The sequence below is a fragment of the Bos indicus genome, chromosome 3 (genome assembly GCF_029378745.1).
Source record: "Bos indicus isolate NIAB-ARS_2022 breed Sahiwal x Tharparkar chromosome 3, NIAB-ARS_B.indTharparkar_mat_pri_1.0, whole genome shotgun sequence".
NCBI classification, from domain to species: domain Eukaryota; kingdom Metazoa; phylum Chordata; class Mammalia; order Artiodactyla; family Bovidae; genus Bos; species Bos indicus.
In genome coordinates, this window is record NC_091762.1 from 111561883 (window position 1) to 111584181 (window position 22299).

A 22299-nucleotide genomic window follows, 5' to 3' on the forward strand; every position below is an offset into this window, starting at 1 on the left:
GGTGCAGCCATGCTTCTGGTTCTTTAGAACAACCAAGCCTGTTTATCCTTCACCCACTACCCTGCACTGCCCAGGTGTGGTATGCAGACCAGCCAGAGAAGGCCTGGTTAAAGGTAGGTTGGCATGACTTTTAAATGAGTGTGCTAACAATACAAGGCCATTGTGAGAAAAGGGGCTCCCTGAGTCCCTTTATGTTCTCCTTCTTTGGGACATCTTCCTGGAATCACTAACACGTGGTCAACAGCAAGCAGAATCAGATCATAGGTAATTCTTTTCTTTTTAAAAAAATATTATTTATTTATTTACATGTGGCTACATTAGGTCTACTTTTGGGGTGCAGGATCTTTCACTGCGGCAAGAGGGCTTAGTTGCCCCAAGGCATTTGGGATCTTAGTTCCCTGACCAGGGGTCAAACCCACATGCCCTGCACTGGAAGGCAGATTATCAACCACTGGACTACCAGGGAAGTCCCAGGCCATGTGTAATTCTAACGGCAGGGAAAAGATTGTGTATTTCCCAAAGACATCTCAGATGGGGCTTCTGGTCTTAACACACTCCAGTTCTAAGGAAGAGGAGAGAAAATCAGTGGCGTGTGAGGTCCCCTTCCCTGACTTCAGGGGCCACTCCCAAGGTTCTGTCCGAACCCCCAGGGTCTCCTGCTCTGCATTCTTCCTTCCTTCCTATGAGAGTTAGTTCCCATCTGTTGTTTGCAAATCACTCAATGGTTGTCAACCTGATGGGTGTCTAACAAGGAAACAGTCATAGCACAGCAGATTAGGGCAGTTTGGGGATTGGACTGTTTGTCAGATGTTAAAACAACTTCTTCATCTCCATCCTAAGCATTTCTTTCAATACCCATTACTCAGAGGGTCGGCTCAAGGCCAAGATGCCGGAGCTGGCAGATGTCTGGGTGAGAGGGAGAGTCATGCACATTGCTGATATTTGCTGAAAACCTGTAATGCACCAAGCGTGACCAATGGTGAACCTTCGATGCCACTTCTGGTGTTAGGGATTTATCCAAAACCTCCTCCCTAGGCTGCCTGCCTCTCTGGCCCTACGTAAGAATTATGCAGAATTCCATTTGCTTCCTGATAGAAGTGGACTTGAGGCCCGAGTGAAATGAAGAGATCAGCACACATCAAAGCATGTAACCTATCTTCTCCTGTCACTCTCTGCTCTGCCTGGGCCGCCAAAGGCTGCAAGAACTGAGGTGCCTTTTAAAATGACATGTGCCCATTCTGAGATCTGTAAAACCTCACTGGCAAGGCAAGCTCTGGGCACTGGGAATGATGGTTTTTCTGTAAATATCGCACCCACCATCCCGCATTTTATAGTCTGAGTCTGCCTATAAAGTCACTGCCCTTCAGCACTGAGTTTGAGCTCCATCCACTGGATCTTGGGAAAACTCTTATTTGCCAAGATGTCAAAGTCTTGTTCACATGACTCATCAGCAGTAACTGACCATGTGTTCTCTCTCCTTTCGGGCAATAAGAGTGGGGACTGGTCTTCTCTTAAGAGCAGACAAAGGAAAGGGCCCCGAGGGGCAATTTGGGAAAGGAGTTTTCAGACCTCTTCTGCCCACACATCTAGGGGCTATGGATGTCCACGCTGCTGCCCAGCCCCTGCTGCCTGCCAGAACCAGACACAGTCCTGTTCAGCCCACCCAAGAGGATAGCTGAGGCTTCATCCCCTCTAGCAAGCAAGCTCTGGAATATCCAAGTGCCTGTGGTTGGGCCCATTTGCTGTTAAGTCTTAGCCTCTTAGAGTAGTTATGAGATGCCCATTGGGCCTTCCACCTCCCATAGGAATGGACCTCTGCACTCCCCTGTTCTCTGTCTTACCCAATGCAGACTGGGGTGCTGGCCATCTTCCAGATCCTGATGGCCCCTCTGTTGGAGCTGGAATCTGCTTTCAGGACTTTCCAGTATCTCCCAGGACACACTTAGCAAAGTGGAGGCAGCCTTCTACCCTACAATTAGCCCAAGCATTGCTCAGAACTCTAGAGGGCACCCAACATCCCTCTTCATCTCATTCACCTTGGACCAGAATTCTTAAAGCCAAGGCTGAACTTGAGCTTGCTCCATGTCGTGATCATGTGATTAGGAGGAGCTCAGCTACCTGCACTCTGTTGACTCAGAAGGTTTCCCTGAGCCCAGAGCAGCTGTGCAAGACCCCTCTCTATTCCTTAGCCACTCCACACCCCCACCCAACCCACACCTACTCTGACCCACGGCTGGGTCACCAGTGCTAGTTATTGTTGTTCAGTCACTAAGTCATGTCTGACTGTTTGCAGCCCCATGAACTCCAGAATGCCAGGCTTCCCTGTCCTTCCCTATCTCCCTCAGCTTGCTCAAGCTCATGTCCATTGAGTTAGGGATGCCATCCAAGCATCTTATCCTCTGTTGTCTCCTTCTCCTCTTGCCCTCAGTCTTTCCCAGTCTCAGGGTCTTTTCCAATGAATTGGCTCTTTGCATGAGGTGGCCAAAGTATTGGAGCTTTACCTTCAGCACCAGTCATTCCAATGAATATTCAGAGTTGACTTCCTTTTGGATTGACTGGTTTGATCTCCTTGCAGTCCAAGGAGCTCTCAAGAGTCTTCTCCATCACCACAATTTGAAAGCATCAATTCTTTGGCTATCAGCCATCTTTATTGCCAACTCTCACACCCATGGAAAAGAAATGCAACAAAGCAAAATGGCTGTCTGAGGAGGCCTTGCAAATAGCTGTGAAGAAGAAGAGAAGTGAAAATCAAAGGAGAAAAGGAAGGATATTCCCATTTGAATGCAGAGTTCCAACGAATAGCAAGGAGAGATAAGAAAGCCTTCCTCAGCGATCAATGCAAAGAAATAGAGGAAAACAACAGAATGGGAAAGACTAGAGATCTCTTCAAGAAAATTAGAGATACCAAGGGAACATTTCATGCAAAGATGGACTTGATAAGGGACAGAAATGGTATGGATCTAACAGAAGAAGAAGATATTAAGAAGAGGTGGCAAGAATACACAGAAGAACTGTACAAAAAAAGATCTTCATAACCCAGATAATCACAATGGTGTGATCACTCATCTAGAGCCAGACATCCTGGAATGGGAAGTCAAGTGGGCCTTAGAAAGCATCACTACAAACAAAGCTAGTGGAGGTGATAGAATTCCAGTTGAGCTATTTCAAATCCTGAAAGATGGTGCTGTGAAAGTGCTGCACTCAATATACCAGCAAATTTGGAAAACTCAGCAGTGGCCACAGGACTGGAAAAGGTCAGTTTTCATTCCAATCCCAAAGAAAGGCAATGCCAAAGAATGCTCAAACTACTGCACCATTGCACTCATCTCACACACTAGTAAAGTAATGCTCAAAATTCTCCAAGCCAGGCTTCAGCAATACGTGAACTGTGAACTTCCAGATGTTTAAGCTGGTTTTAGAAAAGGCAGAGGAACCAGAGATCAAATTGCCAACATCTGCTGGATCATGGAAAAAGCAAGAGAGTTCCAGAAAAACATCTATTTCTGCTTTATTGACTATGCCAAAGCCTTTGACTGTGTGGATCACAATAAACTGTGGGAAATTGTGACAGAGATGGGAATACCAGGCCACCTGACCTGCCTCTTGAGAAACCTGTATGCAGGTCAGGAAGCAATAGTTAGAACTGGACATGGAACAACAGACTGGTTCCAAATAGGAAAAGGAGTACATCAAGGCTGTATATTGTCACCCTGCTTATTTAACTTCTATGCAGAGTACATTATGAGAAACGCTGGGCTGGAAGAAACACAAGCTGGAATCAAGATTGCCGGGAGAAATATCAGTCACCTCAGATATGCAGATGACACCACCCTTATGGCAGAAAGTGAAGAGGAACTCAAAAGCCTCTTGATGAAAGTGAAAGAGGAGAGTGAAAAAGTTGGCTTAAAGCTCAACATTCAGAAAACGAAGATCATGGCATCTGGTTCCATCACTTCATGGGAAATAGATGGGGAAACAGTGGAAACAGTGTCAGACTTTATTTTTGGGGGCTCCCAAATCACTGCAGATGGTGATTGCAGCCATGAAATTAAAAGACGCTTACTCCTTGGAAGGAAAGTTATGACCAACCTAGACAGCATATTCAAAAGCAGAGATATTACTTTGCCAACAAAGGTCCATCTAGTCAAGGCTATGGTTTTCCCATAATCATGTATGGATGTGAGAGTTGGACTATAAAGAAAGCTGAGCACCAAAGAATTGATGCTTTTGAACTGTGATGTTGGAGAAGACTCTTGAGAGTCCCTTGGACTGCAAGGAGATCCAACCAGTCCATTCTAAAGGAGATCAGTCCTGGGTGTTTTTGGAAGGACTGATGCTGAAGCTGAAACTCCAATACTTTGGCCACCTCATGTGAAGAGTTGACTCATTGGAAAAGACCCTGATGCTGGAAGGGATTGGGGGCAGGAGGAGAAGGGGACGCCAAAGGATGAGATGGCTGGATGGCATCACTGACTCGGTAGACATGAGTTTGAGTGAACTCCAGGAGTTGGTGATGGACAGGGAGGCCTGGCTTGCTGTGATTTCTGGGGTCACAAAGAGTTGGACACGACTGAGCGACTGAACTGAACTCACATCCATACTAGATTACTGGAAAAACCATAACTTTGGTTATACTAACATTTTCGGCAAAGTAATGTCTCTGCTTTTTAATACACTGTCTAGGTTTGAAGGTGCATCAAACCTCAGGAGCATTGTTTCCTATCTACCAAATCATCTCTTGCACTTCCACTCGGAAGCCCCTGCACTATTGGGGTGGAGAGAGGGACAGACTGGGAATTGAGGACACGAAGGTAAGGAGGGCAGAGCCTGGAGCAGGGTAGAGGATGTGCCAAATGAACTCTCAGTGTGGGTTTGTTGAGCCCAGGAGGGAAGAAGTTCAAGCAGAGGTTGAGAGCAGCTGTGGTGGGGCCACATGGGGAGTTGGGGTGGCTTCCTGTGGGGACAACAGCAGCCGTGGAGGAGAGATTCAGCAGGGATCTGAGCGGGGCCTGCTCTGGTCTGGATATTGGGCAGTTTTCTCAAGCAAGCAGCCATGCTAGGATGCAGGGCCCTGGGGGGTGTTAATGCTGAAACACAGCCCTGCTTTGCAAGTCTCTTGGTCTAAGTTCTCACAAGTACCAGGGGAGACACCCCTATAGGCCCATGAGAAGGGTGTTTTTCTCCTACATCCAGGACTACACCATCTATCCAGTGTGTAGCTGTCCTGAGATGCCCCCTCCATGGCCCTGTCCTCCTGCTGGCCTGCTTCAGCCCTGTATGGGTCGAGAACTCCCTGGAGAACCGTGAGGCCTTTCCTGACCTGCCTGCTGCCTCCCATCCCCTCCCTGTTTTGTCACCTGAGCCTCCTCTCCACTCTGCTGTTTCATTCATCCTTCATTCACTCAACAAACGCAGCATATAGATTCTAACTACCTACTGGGGCTATAATAGGTCAAATAAGGTCCCTGCCCTCATGTGGCTGATTTGCAGCAGACAAGTAAACCAGTAAAAACATAAGGTGTATATACTCTGATGAGAAAGTGAAGGGTGCTCTGGGACTGCCTAGCTGGGCCTGCATTCATTTCCTAGGGCTGCTGTAACACATAACCACAATTTGGTGGGTTAAAACAACAGAAGTTTATTCTCTTGTAGTTTTGGAGGCCAGAAGTCCAACATCAAGGTGATGGCAGGGTCATGCTCCCTGGCAAGGCTCTAAGGGAGGATCCTTCCTTGCGTTTTGGCTTATGGCAGTTGCTGGTGATCCCTGGTGTTCCTTGCATCTCTCCGTCCATGGTCACATGGCATCCTCCCTGTGTGTCTGTGTCCAAACCTCCTCCTTCTGATGACCGTATCCTGCTTTGGGTTAGAAGTCATGACTTATTTTTAACTTGTTAACATCTACAAAGACTGTATTTCCAAATAAGATTGCATTCAGGACTACCCTGGTGGTCCAGTGGTTAAGAATACACCTGCCAATGCAAGGGACACAGGTTCAATCCCTGGCCCAGGAAGATCCCACATGCCACAGACTGACTAAGCCTGTGGGCCACAGCTATTGAGCCAGCACCCTAGATCCTGTGCTCTGCAACAAGAGAAGCTACCGCAATGAGAAGCCCACCCACTGCAACCAAGAGTAGCCCCCACTCGCCACAACTAGAGAAAGCCTGTGCATAGCAATGAAGATCCAGTCCAGCCAAAAATAGAAGAAGGGAAAGATTACATTCATAGACACTGGGAATTTTAGGACATACCTTTTTGGGGGATACAATTCAATTCAACAAGACCATTAACATGGACTTGGATCATCAGGGCAGGTTTCTCAGAGGAAATGAAATTAACTTTTGAAAGCAAGTAGGAATTGGTCAGGAAGAGAAGGAGGAGGGACCAATATGTATGAGGTCTGGGCATAGGAAAGAGCTAGAAACATCTGAGGCAGTAAAGATCGTGCAGTCTGGCTGGCACATTGATTAAAAGTAGGAGTGACATGATGGAATTGGATGGGGGCTGGATGGTACAGGGCCCTGCGTTACCTGTTAAGGGTTTGGTTCTGTTCTCAGGGTAATGCGAAGATGCTGAAAACCTTTATGGAAGAGACTGACATAGTTGTGTTTATGTTATAGAAACATCATTCTTGCTACATGGAGAACAGATGGGACAGCAGCACCTGAGGCCCAGGAGAGGAGAGAGGCAGCTTTTGTCATGGTCCAAGGTAAGGATGTTGACTTAGGAAATGGAGAGAGGTGGGTAGAATGGGGAGATATTTATGAATTGGAATAACGCAGCTGTATGATAGAAGGGATATGAGGATGAAGGAGAGGGGCAAACAAAGATTTAAGGCAGGCCTTTGACCCATGAGATTTCCAGAGAGGATAGACCACGCCTCCCAGGGGAATTTATGCCAAGGAGGGAGTCTCCCACATAAGGAATGTACAAAGGTGTTTCAGGCTTTGATGTAAAACGCACAGAGCATTTACACATGTGGAGTGAAATGCCCAGAGGGCAAGGGTTCTGTCTTTCTTCAGAGAAAACTGTAGTCAGGTTTCCTGCAACATGGGGGGAAAAATAAACCACAAATTGTGACATTATTTGAAAGAAGCAAGCTTAAAAGGGAGCTAGCCCAGTGCAGGTGCCTTTAAGACCGGGGCTAGGGACTTCTGCATGGGCAGATAGAGATGGAGAGGGTTGTGGCAAGGGACAAGAAGAAGGGGCTCTGGGTCTCCATCTCACCTGACCTTCCTCGGATCTCTTGAGCATATGACATCTTCCCACCCCCCAACCCCAACCCCCTCCTTGCCAATGCTCTGGTGGGTGATCTCTGTGCCCTCGCCCCCAGTTGACCTCACCTGTCTGCTTCTGGACAGCGCTTCCAGGTCTGGACAGAGCCTCCAGCTCCTGGGATGCTTCCACCAGGCACCCCAACCTGGTCATTGGCATTCCCTCCCATCCCAGTAGAGACCCTGGCAGCTGCTGGCCCAGCAGCCCTCCCAACTGAAAGCAGCTGGCCCAGAGATACGGGAATGAGGTTACATTTTAGATTCGGAGAGGTAGTGGGATTTGGGGACCTTGGGTGAAAAGCCTAAGAGAATACGAGTTGCTATTTATGAAGCCAGGCGCTGTGCTAAGAACCTTGTAAGTATTGTCTTGTTTGATTTCCACCATCCGGGTATCATCATCTGCATTTTACAGATGAGGTGGTTTGGGGAATCAAGTGACCTGTTGATCAAGGTTGCACAAGTAGTGTGTGACAAAGTCAAGATTGAGACCCAGGTCTGTCTGATGTAAAAGCCTGTGCTGAAGACCCCTCCATTCCCTGCCCTCGCACACTTGAGTGTGACTGTCTCCCCCAGGGATCTTCATGGCATCTTGTCCCTGTACGATCCCAATGGTCAGAGATAAGATGGTCCTACTTCCAATCGGTGCCACGGCAGACTCACTTGAAATGAAATAAAAATAAAACAACCAGATCTCAGAAACAGAAATTATGTTAATCAGAGTCTTCATGTCATACTCATCACCTGTCTGCTCAAGGCCTTCCATTGTTTTATGGGCTTTTCCCCACTGAATCCTGCATCCTCAGTCTTCACTTCTGCTTCATTCTTCCTCTAGCTATTCGCTTCAATGTGTTTGATAAATGGCCTCACATACTCATGGATCCTTATTAAAATCTGATGTTGTTTTGTGGTGTGTATGTGTTTTTAATTTACACTAATGGTATTGTGCTATAAATCTTGTTCTGTTTCTTACCTTTTTTTTTTCCCACCCTGCACTCTGTTTTTAAGATCTATCCCTGCTGGTCTTCACATAGCTAGCTCATTGCTGAAGATGCATCCACTGCCTTTTTGTTATCCATTCCACCAAGCTTCAGCTATCCAGAGAGCGCCAGAGTGATCATTCTGGTACATGGGCCTCCTGAATCTGTTCAGGAGTGTTTCAGGCTCTACACCCAGTGAAGGCTTGTGGATTGCTAGGTTACAGGTGTTAACAAACTGAATTTCATTAAATATTTCCACTACATGTTGCAAAATGCCTCTACCAATTAGAAGGGGTCCCCATCTCTCTCTACTTTTTTCTCCAACACTTCGTTCCTTCCGTTGTTTAATGGTGGAGCTCTCTTGAAATGGGTTGCCATCCAAGGGAAGGAATTACAAGACCACAGGGCCGAGCCAGTCTCCTGCTTCAGGATGGCAGGTCCTCCTTCGCTGCTGGCCTTAAGACATATCCACGCTCTGGCCTTGCCCCTCCTTTCCCTGTGGCACCTGTGAATTCCCCCCATTCTCTGTCTGTCTTGACTTATCTAGCCTTGGTTGAGCAAATTCACCCATCAGCACTTAGTGGGGCCCAGAGGGAGGGGTACTGTTCATGTGTTGGCTGATGTGCCCACCATATCAGTCTTCCTCTTGGCCCTCTCTAAGTTTTCTCCAAATGCAGCTCCTGCCTTCTTTACAGTGTTTCCCTCAGGGCCAGAGCTCCAGTGCTCTCGTCTTCTTTCCAGCTGCTACCCCACTCCACCCCTACACCAGCCTACTAAGGTAGAAGTCCCAGCATGCTCCCCTCCCTACAACAGTTATTTCCATGAAGAGCAGAGTAACCTGCTGAGAACTTGCTTTGGGTTTTTCACTGGTGTACAAGACATTTCCTTACATTTCCCCAGGGGTGGGGAGGACTCACAGGAAGAGACAGCGCTCGCTCACTCCCCACCCCACTCCCTGGCAAGCACGGGCCATTCTTTTATGTTTCTGAGGTTGTCTTCTTCCTGATTGGCCATCAGGCTCCACCGTGGAGTAAAGAGGTGCAGTAAGTCCTCTGTGTCTCAGAATCTGAAAAGGGTGGTCTGATGTTGATAGCAGATTCTTGAGAACCAATGATGAGGGAACCAATGATAAGAGGAAGAGAAAGTGAAAAAGCTGATCTTTAGGGGGAAGAAAAATGGATGAAGCAGAAGAGCAGAGGAAAGCAAAGGTGAGAGAACGTGAGGAGTCTGAAAGCAGAAACAGAAATGGGGAGAATCACTGCTTAGCCATGTTAGTTGACTATTGTCTCAAATTGCTACAAAATCTCAGTGTCAGATGACAAGCATCCATTTCGCCTGTGACTCTTTTGACCAGTGGGATCGGCTGATCTAGGCTGGGTGGTGGCTCAGTTCCACTTGGCTCTCGTTTTCCTCCAGGGACAAATGGGCAACCCAGACATGTTTTCTCATGGCCACGGGGAAGCACAGGACAGGCCCAATGCACAGCTGTGAGCACAAGATGCTTGTCATTTCCTAGGTCAAAGCAAGGCAGATGGCCAAGGGCCTGGAAATAAAGGAGCAGTGAAGATTTGGGGCCGTTAATGCACTCTGCAGCCATGAAATTAAAAGACGCTTACTCCTTGGAAGGAAAGTTATGACCAACCTAGATAGCATATTCAAAAGCAGAGACATTACTTTGCCAACAAAGGTTCACCTAGTCAAGGCTATGGTTTTTCCTGTGGTCATGCATGGATGTGAGAGTTGGACTGTGAAGAAGGCTGAGCGCTGAAGAATTGATGCTTTTCAACTGTGGTGTTGGAGAAGACTCTTGAGAGTCCCTTGGACTGCAGGGAGATCCAACCAGTCCATTCTGAAGATCAGCCCTGGGATTTCTTTGGAAGGAATGATGCTGAAGCTGAAACTCCAATACTTTGGCCACCTCATGTGAATAGTTGACTCATTGGAAAAGTCTCTGCTGCTGGGAGGGATTGGGGTCAGGAGGAGAAGGGGACGCCAGAGGATGAGATGGCTGGATGGCATCACTGACTTGATGGACATGAGTCTCAGTGAACTCCGGGAGTTGGTGATGGACAGGGAGGCCTGGTGTGCTGTGATTCCTGGGGTCACAAAGAGTCGGACATGACTGAGCGACTGAACTGAACTGAACTGAATGCACTCTACCATTGAAACTTTCCATTTTTCTAAGATTCAGTTGTACTCCCTTTACTCCCTTTATTTTAGTTTATTTGAATAGGTTCCCCCCTTATGATGAAATAATTCCTGTCAAGATAAGACTTTAGGATATAGGTTAGGTGACTAACATGACTTCTCCTTTGCATCTTCTTTCTTGTGGCAGAAAACCTGAGGCCAGAAGACAGCCTAGACTCTTTTCATTTTTAAAAATTATTTTTTTTAACTTAATTTTTTGCAAACTTTAAGCTTTTTGTTTTGTTTTGGGGTATAGCCAGTTAACAATGTTGTGGTAGTTTCAGGTGAATGGAGTAGGAACTCAGTCATATGTGTGTGTGTGTGTCCATTCTCTCCCCTGCAACCCCACTCCCATCCAGCCTGGCCCATAACGTTAAGTAGAGTTCCATATGCTGTACAGTAGGACCTCGTTGCTTATCCATTTTGAATATAACAGTTGTGTACATGACCCTCCCAAACTCCCTAACTATCCCCCTATCCCCCCGTCCCTGGCAACCCTAATTTCATTTTCTAAGTCTGTGAGTCTGCTTTTGTTTTATAAGTAAGTTCATTTGTATCATTTCTTTTTAGATTCCACATATAAGGGATGCCATATAATATTTCTCCTTCTCAAGACAGCCTAGACTCTTGATAAGGAGTCAGTGATTCATTTGGCCAAGGAAGAGGGGATTGTCCCTGGCAACTTGTCCAAATCACCACATTCAAGGGAATCTGCAGACTCTACCCCTCCCATCTAGAGCTGCCTTCAATGATGTTGTCTGCAGAGCTAGGGTATGCTGGGCACAGCATTAGGGCTTCTGGGTGTGGTACTTCTCGGCATCAATTACATTGCTAGACTGGGAGTCTGTAGGGGCCAATGTGAAGGATGCCAAAAGGATCTTTGTTTCCAGGAAGGAGGAGGGGCTGTTGTGAAGCAGACCAGGAGTCTAATCCAGCAGATCAAATTGGGGGCCAGCTTCAGACCCCAGTACAACAGACAGCTGGCATGGGAGCTAAGCACCAGGTCCATGCCAAAGGGCAGTCACAGCAAAGGGAGTAGTAGCAGGAAAGGCTCTAGTTCCAAGCCCCTGTAAGGATCTGATGCTTTGCCCACCTGGGCTTAAGAAATGGGACAGTACATGATTCCCAGTCCTGGAGCAGCCCCTGATTTCCTTCCAGACCTGGCTCCCACTGGCCCAGGACCCTGGGGTGGAGCTTACATGTGTGTATTTATTTTAATCATCATGCTTCAGTGAGCCTAGGACAGGTAGGTATTACAAAAGCAAGCATCCAGAGGTCTGGATATCCAGGAGAGAGCTGCTTCTTCCTTCCTCCCCTCCTCCCACGTCCTAGGAGGATGGAAGCTGGCTGGGCTGCCTCTGCTGCCTGCTAATGCTGCTGCAGAGTTATTGGTGGTCCCAAGGGTCCTATCCCTCAGTTACAACAACTGCTCAGAAGCCAGATCCTTGGGACTTTTATGGGTGATGAGGATGTATGAACCAGAACAAGTTTGACTCCCTGACCCCCCATTGAACTGGCAACAGGAGAAGTGAAATCAATTCTGGTAACCTGAGCAGCAGGAGAAAGCCAGCAAGAGTAACGGGAAGCTGTCAAGGTCATTTTCTCACCTGCACAACAGGGAAGAGAAGGAAAAAACGAGCCAATAACAACACAATGATTGTGTATTGATGCCTGCTACATGGCAGGCCCTGGGCTGCATAATGGGATGTGAAAGCACGTGAGATATGGCTTCTGAACTAGCCCTTGTCTCGCTGATGCTGAAAGGGCACGTGAAAGCATATGAACAAAATACACAAAGGTGAGCGCTGTCAGAATCTAGAGAAGGTGAGACCAACCAGCTTGGTCAGGGAGCGCGTGTCTGCTAGCACTAGTTAGGTTCTGCAGCAGCAACAAACAACCCCTCTCTCTATGTATTTTTAATTACTGAAGTATAGTTGATTTATAATGTGTTAATTTCTGCTGTATAGCAAAGAGATTCAGTTATGCATCTGTATATTCTTTTCCATTATGGTTTAACTCAGAATATTGAACTTAGTTCTCTGTGCTATACAGAGGACCTTGGTGATTATCTATCCTATACATCATAGTTTACATCTGCTAATGCCAACTCCCAATACTTCCTCCCCTCCTCGACCCTCCTCCTCCTTGGCAACCACAAAACTGTTCTCTATGTCAGTGAGTCTGCTTCTGTTTCATACGTAAGTTCTTTGGTGCAATATTTTAGATTCCACACATGAGTGCTGGTATTTGTCTTTGGTCTATCATGTGGTATTCATCTTTCTCCTTCTTTCTTACTTCGCTTAGTAGGATAATCTCTAGGTTCATCCATGCTTGTGCGAATGGCATTATTTCACGATTTTTGATGGCTGAGTGCTATTCCATTGGATGCAGCACATCTTCTTTATCAATTCTTCTGCTGATGGACATTTCGTTTCTTCCCATGTCTGGGCTACTGGGGATAGTGCTGCTGTGAACATAGGGACGCACGAATCTTTTCAAATTATAGTTTTGTCTGGAGGTATGCCCAGGAGTGGGGTTGCTGGATCATATGGCAGCTCTATTTTTTGTTTTTAAGAAACCTCCATACCGTTTTCCACAGTGACTGCCCCACTTTACATTCCCACCAACAACACAGGAGGGTTCCCTTTTCTCCACACCCTCTCCAGCATTTGTTATTTGTAGACATTTTAATGATCACCATTCTGGCCAGTTTGAGGTAGTTTTGATGTGCATTTCTCTAATAATTAGTGATCATGAGCATCTTTTCATATGCCTATTGGCCGTCTGTATGTTTTCTTCGGATAAATGTCTATTTAGGTCACCTGCTCATTTTTCAACTGGGTAAGCAACCCCTATGTTGTAGTGGTTTAAAACTAAGCTTTCCTTCTCCATTGTAGGTTAGCAGGACTGTAATTACCATTCTTATTCTGGGATCCAGGTTATCAGAGCAGCCGCCATCTGATATAATGCTGGTTGCCATGCCACAGGGAGAGGAAGATGCAGGATGGCCTCACATGGCGGGCAGATGCTCAGGCCAGAACGGACATGTGTCATACCTAATTATGACCCCTTGGCCGGAACTAGGCACATGGCCCCAAACACAAGAGGCCCTGAAATGCGACCCTATTGTGTGCCCTGAGTGTGGAGAAATGAAATATCTGATGAATAGCACTCATGACTGCCGCAGAATGTTGGAAATACTTTACAGGGGAGGAAAATCTTGAGATGGGACTTGAAGAAAAAGTAGGCAATGAGGCAGAGAAGAGAGAAGGCTGTTCCAGGCTCGCTGGCTTCCTAGAGACCTATAGATGTCAGGCACGCTCTAGGAACCCCTGAATCAGAGCCCAGGATGGTGAATGGCAGAGGGAGCAGAGGACGAGGTGGCCACCCTAGGAAGCTTCTTGTGAGGCTTGCTTAGGAATTAGGAGTTTATCTTGCAGCATTGTGCAGGCAGCCGGCGTCTCTCAGCTGCACAGCACTGGGGATGCTCAAAACAGAAATCCTCGGGAGGGTTTGGGGAGAGCTATATCGGGCACTCGGCTTCCCAGGCAAAGGCCTGCCGTCAGCTGGCCTCAGCCCTCATCGTCTTTGTTCCCTCGATAATGCTTTTTATAACTCTGCAATACCCAGCACTGGATTTTATTTTAAAGATTTTAAAAACTTGCTGTTGTGATGGGGGTGCAGTTAGACAATCTGAGCTGGGATTCTTAAGGTGAATGAAATCATGATTTTGTTGGACTTTGGTGGCCATATATATGAATGATACTGTTGATGCCAAGAGTTTGGGGGATCCAAATGGATTGGAGGTCGTTCTCAGGGCCCCTGTTAGGGTTGTAATCGCAAGTCATGATGGGGCGATGTGACTTGACAGTGAAACTTCTGAGGACAAATGTCTCTGAAAAAAAAGTATGTACAACTGCGTTTTCAAGTTGCCATCTCCCAACTCCCTAGATAATTCCTGTCAACATAAAGGGAGGAGGCTGGACAGGTGCGAACTGTGAAAGTCTGCAAAGTTTGGAAGCGTTCAACCTGCAGTACCTTTGTCAACGTGGAGTCCCTTAGGAGTTTGCACTGGGATGAAGGTGTGTTCACAGATGGCAGCCCCTACTGGAGGAGACTTAAGCAGCCTCCCTGTGCTCTGCTCCCAGTGATAAGGGAGGACCTTAATTCCTGGATCCCAAGCTGGGTGAGTGTTGGAGCAAGCCCTGACTCTTGGTTTCCCTTTGCCCCACATCACCGTGCTCCCTCTGGGAACTGTGTCCTTTCTGTTTGTGACTTTGACACCTACAGGCCATGCTGACCAGGGAGCAGGGCTGCTGCCTCACACAGCAGTGCTGATCTTGCTCTCATCCCATAATCTTACACACTCACAGCTTGCCCCAAAGATAAATATGAAGAACCAGGGCCTCCTCTCCTCCTCCTACATGCTGTCAGCTCAGCACAGCAGGTCTATTCCTCAAGGAATGCCATTTTCCCTTCTGGAACCAGGGGAAGAAGTCAGATGGGTTCTATGATGGGGACCTGGCTATTTTCAACTCACAGGTTGCAGAGCTGCATGTTTCATTGTGACCTTAGGTCCAAGCCATCTTCTTCAATGCCATTGCTATCAGAAAGCCCCAGATAAAGCTGACGATTGGTTCTCTGTTTGGCGATTTGTGTCCCTTTCCTAGAATTTAGAGGGAGGAAGGTGAGCGAACAATGGTTTTAATCACCAGTATGCAGCTTAACAAGTTTCCTGAGGCCTGTAAGCCACAGGATTCAGTCTTTTCTACATGGACCCTGGCAACTCTGACCATGACTATGGTAAGAGGGTCTCAGGATTGAAGACAAGAAACATCAGATCTGTGTTTTAGAATGGGCCCCCTGGAAGGGTGTGAAGGATGCTAGTCCGAAACCTGCTGAGCCGAGTGCAGAGAAGAACCGGCTAAGCTTGTGGGCACAGGGTGAAGCCGCTGCCCACAGGTAGGTTTTCTCCTTCCTCAGGTAAACCTTGACTGCTCTTAAGGCCTTTCAACTGAGTGAGCCAGGCTCACCCAGATTATCTGGGGTAATCTATTTTGCTGCTGTTGTTCAGTCACTAAGTCGTGTCTGAGTCTTCATGACCCCATGGACTGCAGCACGCCAGGCTTCCCTGTCCTTCACTTCCCAGAGTTTGCTCAAACTCATGTCCATTGAGTTGATGATGCCATCCAACCAACTCATCTTCTGTTGCCCCCTTCTCCTCCTGTCCTCAATCTTTCCCAGCATCAGGATCTTTTCCAGTGAGTCAGCTCTTCGCATCAGGTGGCCGGAGAATTGGAGTTTCAGCTTCAGCACCAGTCCTTCCAATGAATATTCAGGGTTGATCTCTTACTTCTAGTCAACTGATAGTGGACTTGAGTGACATCTATGAAATATCTTCACAGCAACACCTTGGGTGTTTGATGGAATAACTGGAGACTGTAGTCGAGTTAAATTGACATGTAAAATTGGCCATCCCAAAGGGCTTTTTCTATTTGCTTATTCCAGAGACTCTGATGTTTCAGAAGACTTGCTAGAGAACAGAGCTTGCAGAAGCCTTTGGCTTTGCCTTGTTTGTGGCCACAATACGTAACAAGCTCCAGAACTGGCTTTTTATCAACTGCCACCTGAGGTAAGGAAGAGCCCGACTGAGGAAGCACAGATGGCTGCTACGGATCTTCCCAGAAGTTTCAATAGAAGGATTTATGTAGCCTCCAGGCAGAAGCCCCAAAGAACTGAGCTTTGCGGCGCCTCTGGTGTAACATGGGGATCCTAATACTTACTTCAGAGGGTGTTTTTGAGGATTAAATGAGCTGGCAATGACCTGTAAGCTGTAATGCTCTGTACAGATGTATCGGAGTTTTTTCTCATGAAGATTATGAATCAGTTTATAAGCACCAGCCTCCAGTTCTAAATGTCTTCACTGACAAGACTGGTGCTCCTCACATATTACCAATCATCTGTAGTTGTGTTAAGATGACAGATTCTACTAAAAAGAAATGGTACAGATGAACTTATTTACAAAACAGACTCACAGACTTAGAGAAGGAGCTTACGGTTGCCAGGTGGGAAGGAAGGGGGAAGGATAGTTAGGGAGTTTAGGATCAACATGTATACACTGCTGGATTTAAAACGGATAACCCACAAGGACCTACTGTACAACACAGAGACTCTGCTCAATGTTATACGGCAGGCTGGATGGGACGGGGATTTGGGGGAGAATGAGTACATGCATATGTATGGCTGAGTCCCTTCACGATCTACCTGAAACCATCACAACATCGTGATCAGCTATGCTCCAATATAAAATAAAAAGTTCAAGCAACATGATAACAGATCTCAACTTTGAAAGGGATAACACAGCATTTTAGAAAGATAGGTGAAACTACTTGAAGAAATGCAGGAGAAGTGACATTGATGTGAATTGTTTTCTACATAATTTTGGAAAACACCTGCTTATCTTCTCACATCTAAATGAAATGTCACCTCCTGGGTGTGGGCTGCTCTGATCTCCCCATGCCTGATTTTGTGTTTCATCTGAGGATGACCACTGATGATTCAAACATGGCGTTTGCTGCCTGCCTTGGCCGCCCCTCACCTACCCTTCACCACCAGCCTTCAGGCTCATCAGACATCATATACCTGCCAGTCTGGAGCCCCACACCCTCCAGTGAAGGGGGTTTGGGAACCTGTTCCCACCATGCCTCGTGTCTGTTGTCCCTGAGGAACTGAGCTCCTGATATCCAGGACAGCATCAAGCTGCATCTCCGTCCCCACTATGGGTGGTCTTCCTTGCTGTAGGCTCTGTGCTGAATGCTGGGCATAGATTATTTCAGTTAATTTTTAATACAATTCTAATAGCAACTGATGTGCTATTTATCTATGACCTTTTATTTTTCAGGCACTTTCTAAAAATTTGGCATATATTAATTTATGCTATCCTTATAATAAGTCTAAGAAGAGGCACTTGTATCATCCCCACTCTATAGATGGTAAAATTGAGTTTAAAGGACCTGTCCAAAGTCATACAAATTGGTGAGTCACAGTTAAGTTCATCTAACTCCACAGCCGGTGCCCTTTACCACTACCCTGTATTAACTACATGAAAACAGCCTAGAAGTTCCTGTTTCTCTTTCTGTTTTTTGCCACCTCCATTTCCCCAAACACACACACACACACACACACACACACACACACACAATACCAGACACACATTCAGATCCTGCGTGTGTGCATGCTAAGTTACTTCAGTCGTGTCCAACTCTGCAACCCTATGGCCTGTAGCCCTCCAGGCCCTTCCAGGCTCCTCTGTCCCTGGGATTCTCCAGGCAAGAATACTGGAGTGGGTTGCCATGTCCTCCTCCAGGGGATCTTCCTGAGCCACAGACTGGACCCGAGTCTTATGTCTCCTGCGTTGGCAGGTGAGTTCTTGACCACTAGCACCACCTTGGAAGCCCCTTCAGACCCCTAATATATAGTTATTACTGTTAGTTTGGAGTTTGTGGTAACTCAAAGTTTGCAATCTGGGCTCCGGAGCCTCTCAACTAACCTGGCAACCTCCTTATCCTCTGCTGCCATCCTAGCCCCCCTCCCCACTCCATCAGAGCCCCCAGGAACCACAGAATCCCAGTGACTCCTACAGCCAAGTCCACAGGCCCTGCAACAATTGATCCAGGCTTCTCTCACTCCTTTATTCTACTGCACGGTCTTTATCTGATTGTGTCTCTGTCTCTTCCTGGGTCTGTGAACTCCTCCAGGGCAGAGATTGCATCTTATACAACTTCCTCTCCTCAGATCCTGATTCAAAGGAAGTAATGAAAAAGTGAGGAGATCTGTAGCCTTTGTGGGAAAACCCCTTCTTTGGATCAGGGTGGAAATAGAATTAGAGGGGGGCTGGATGAGCCCCCATATGGACTGAACAGAGAGCAGCAGTTGAGTTTCCACTGAAAGCCAGAGGTACTTAAGGGACTGAAGAGTCATATTAGGACTCTGGCTTTGCCTGGAGCCAGGGGAGTGATGAAATGGCTCTGCCTGGCCCACCCCCTGCTTCTGTCCAAGTATTACTGTCCAGATTTCACTACCATTTGCATTTATTGAAATTCACTGTTCTTTCCAAGGAAAGAATGACAAAAATACAAACAGCAGCACCTGAAATATGTTGGAGGAAGAAAGCGAGGGAAGGAGAATGAAAGGGAGGAGGAAGAGCGGCAAGAGGAAAGGCAAAAGAAGGTAGGGAAGCAGCTCACCAGGGAAAAGACAATATTTCTGGGCTGAATGTCCATGGTGCAGCTCTTCAAACCAACAATCACAGGTGAGTGGGTTCTAATCCTATCTCCACCATCTGCTTCCAGAGTCTCAGTTTTGCCTTCTGTAAAATGGGCTGCAGCAAACTCTTCCCCAACCCTCACTCTGCACTTCACCATGAAGGACTTAGGTATAACTGCAAGAATGTGATGATTCCACAAGACCTCCTTCCCTTCCCAAGAATGTCATGGATCTTGTCAAGCTGCCAGATTGAAGACCTTTGCACTGAGGGAGAGAAACTCCCCGCGCTTCCCGTGGGCTCTGGAAGGCAAATCAGCCTCATGCGGCTCTTGGTTTGGGAGGTAATTGGGGCAGAGCTCTCTTGACCCCATCTCCCCAGAGGCTGCATGGAAGGGTGAAGGCCTCTTGGGAGGAATAGCAGCTTTGAAAGAAAGCAGGGCTTGAGGGGAAACCCCAGAGCATTTTGGTCTCTTAAAAATTATTGTGGAGCCCAGAGAACCTTTGTTTATGTGAGTTAGATTTATTGATATTGACTATGTCAGAAATTCAAGTGAGAACATTTTAAGACACCGGAAGACACAAGCACACCCTCCATCAACCCTCAGAAGGGTGACATCATCAGACATCATGTAGATGCTGGAGAACTTCTCTGTACACTTCAGAGGGAGTGCCGGGGGAAGGTAAATGACATCCTAGTGTGGTTATACACTGAAAGGATTTCAGAAATCCCATGGATCCCTAGACCACACTTGCAGAACCTCTGAACGAGGGACATAGAATGTTGTTCATAATGGAATTCCTGAAGTAACTCCTCAGGCCTTCAGACAAGGCCCTGAACAATGCAATCATAACTGTGATCCAGTTTCTTGAGACACATGTATCAGTTGATGTGCAGACAAGTCAGAATGGTTCACCTGGCCAGAGGAGCAAAACCAGAGGAACCTAAAAAGAAGCATGGTCGAGAAATTGCAGAAATTACAGGAAGGGCCCTGAGTCCATATATAAGCTGTGAAATTTGAAGGTCTGGACCACTTTGTGTAAATCTGCCAGAAGTAGAAAGGCCCCGTATATCATCTGGGTTCAAGCTTGTTGTGGGGTCAAAAATTCAACTTCACTCAAACACCCTGAATCCCAAGGCGGCACCTGTGTCCCCTGCTGTGAGGTCAGAGTCTGCCCTCAACTGTCCACCCCCTCCACTTTCCCAGTGCCACAGGAGACACAGAGTTGCTGCAACCGAAATGAAATATCCATTTTTTTTTTAAACCCAAGGAATTGCTGTAATTTGCAAGAAGAAGACAGAATGCAATGAGCATATACCTGTCAGGACAAGAGAAGATTTTGTGAGCCCTGTGTTGCTTCAGTTTTAATACTGAGCTGATTCGTGCAATTCTATTAGCTTTCTGTCCCATCAAGGGCCAAACCAGTACAATAAACAGTAAGTCAGTGGAGAGCATTTGTGAGCAGCATGGCCCGGCCCTTGAGCATCTGTGTCCAGGGAGGGAGAGAGAAGAATTGAATGTCTGCATGCCTTTTTCCTCAGAACAGGGTAACTGAGTGTCCCATCCCAGAATCCTTCAGTCCCCTGGCTTAGAAGCACTTGATGAAAGCTCTGTTTTCACGGGTCACAGTGCTTTGTGACAGAAGCAAGACAATCAGGACAGATGGCAAATAATAACAGTGTTAGCTTTGTCGTCTAGTTGAAGTCCTAGGGGGAGAAGGGAGATTACAGTTCCATGGAGGTTCCAGGATGGTATTTAAAGTGTTTCTGCTGGGACTGCTGTTCTCAGTGACGTGACACTTTTCTGTCCCTACCCAGCCTTGGGGTTGCCACCAGGGGCTGCCCCTAAACCCACTGCTTCTCTGGTTCCTGCTGTGGCCTCTTCCCAGGGGCTCTGCAGATCCTTGGGTCAGGCCACATTCTCTGGCAGGGGCTGGAGGCAGGGACTGTCTGCCTCCCAGGGCCTCGTGTATGTCCACAGTCCTTCTGGATCCCCCTTCCTGGGCTCCGTTAAGAGACATGAAAATGGTGCATTGAGTGAGCAAGACCCATGGATACGACTGAAGTATAGTTTTATTTTTGCTCCCATTCGCCCTTTAAAATTTATTCAGTGAGGGCCATTTCTCCCTTGCCTGAGGATGAAATCTCTGTCTCAGGCAGGCCCCATAATTTTCTCCTGGCTTTTCGGTAATAAAAAGATCTCTGGACACTTTATACTACAAATGCAGTCTCAATGCAGTAATTAAAATGGTCTAGTCCTAGATAATAAAAATTCTCTGAACTGGCTTCACTGTCAGCTTCTCCTCCCTCCACATCACAGCTTGTCCTAAGAAAGAGGCCGTCTACCTCTGGAGAAGGGTTGGGGTCTTTGTCCAGTGTCTGACCCAGAATTCTCCTCCTCTTCCACCGGAACTGGAAATTTCTGAGGTTTCCAATCCCTTTGGCTCAAGGGGGTGGTAGGATTGAGGGGAGGGAATGGTTTTTCAGGGTGAGGGGAGTTGCCCAGCCTCATGTAGAACCCCTAGCCTCTGGATTTGTGACCATACAGCATCAGCTCACTGGGGCCCCTTTGCCTGGGTCTAGATGGTCCCTTGGAAGTATCTGGACAGCTCCAGGCCAGCGCTCTGCTTGGGGAATGGGGCATGGACATTTGGGGAAGTCAATCTACTTCTGAATATTCACTGGAAGGACTGACGCTGAAGGTCCAATACTCTGGCCACCTGACGTGAAGAGCCGACTCATTGGAAAAGATGCTGATGCTGGAAACGATTGAGGGCTGGAAGAGAAGGGAGTGACAGAGAATGAGATGGTTGGATGGTATCACTGACTCAATGGACATGAGTTTGCGCCAACTCAGGGAGATAGTGAAGGATAGGGAAGCCTAGCATGCTGCAGTCCATGGGGTTGCAAAGAGTTGGAAATGACTTAGTGACTGAACAACAACCCTACCTCTCTCTTTAGACATGTGTCTTGGTGTCTTGACTTCATTCCAGCTCCACAGTAGATCCTCTGGGCTTAACTTTATCAGCCTCTTCCGTCCTTTTCACCACAGGGACTGGCTCAGCTACAGACACATAAACAATCAGAGCAGGGAGGGGAGAGGAGACACACATTGCTTATTCTGCTCTGGGAGATGTGGTCTCTGTTCTGTGATAATGGCCAGAGAAACTGCCTTTCTCCATCTGTACAGCAGGGTATGAGGCTGAAAGGGCTGGAGCTGGGACAGCCATTTTGCTACCATAAAGTGATGGTGTAGGTCTGCTGGGGACCATAACATGAGCCATGAGGATGAAGCTGAGACTAGAGAAAGTATGTGCCTTGATCATGAGAGACCAGGTCTGGGATGTCATTTGAGTCACAAGGTCAGCTTTCTCTAAAGCAGTCGTTCTCAATGAGGAGGTGAGGGTGGCAATCCCCACCCCACCCAGGGGATATTTGGCTATGTCTGGAGGCATTTCTGGTTGTCACAGTTTGGAATTTACTACTAGCATCTGGGGTAGAGCCCAGGGGTCCTGCTAAACATCCTGCCAGGCACAGGACAGCCCCTTCACAACAAATAATGATTTGGCTCAAAACTTCAGTGGTGTTTGTTGATAAT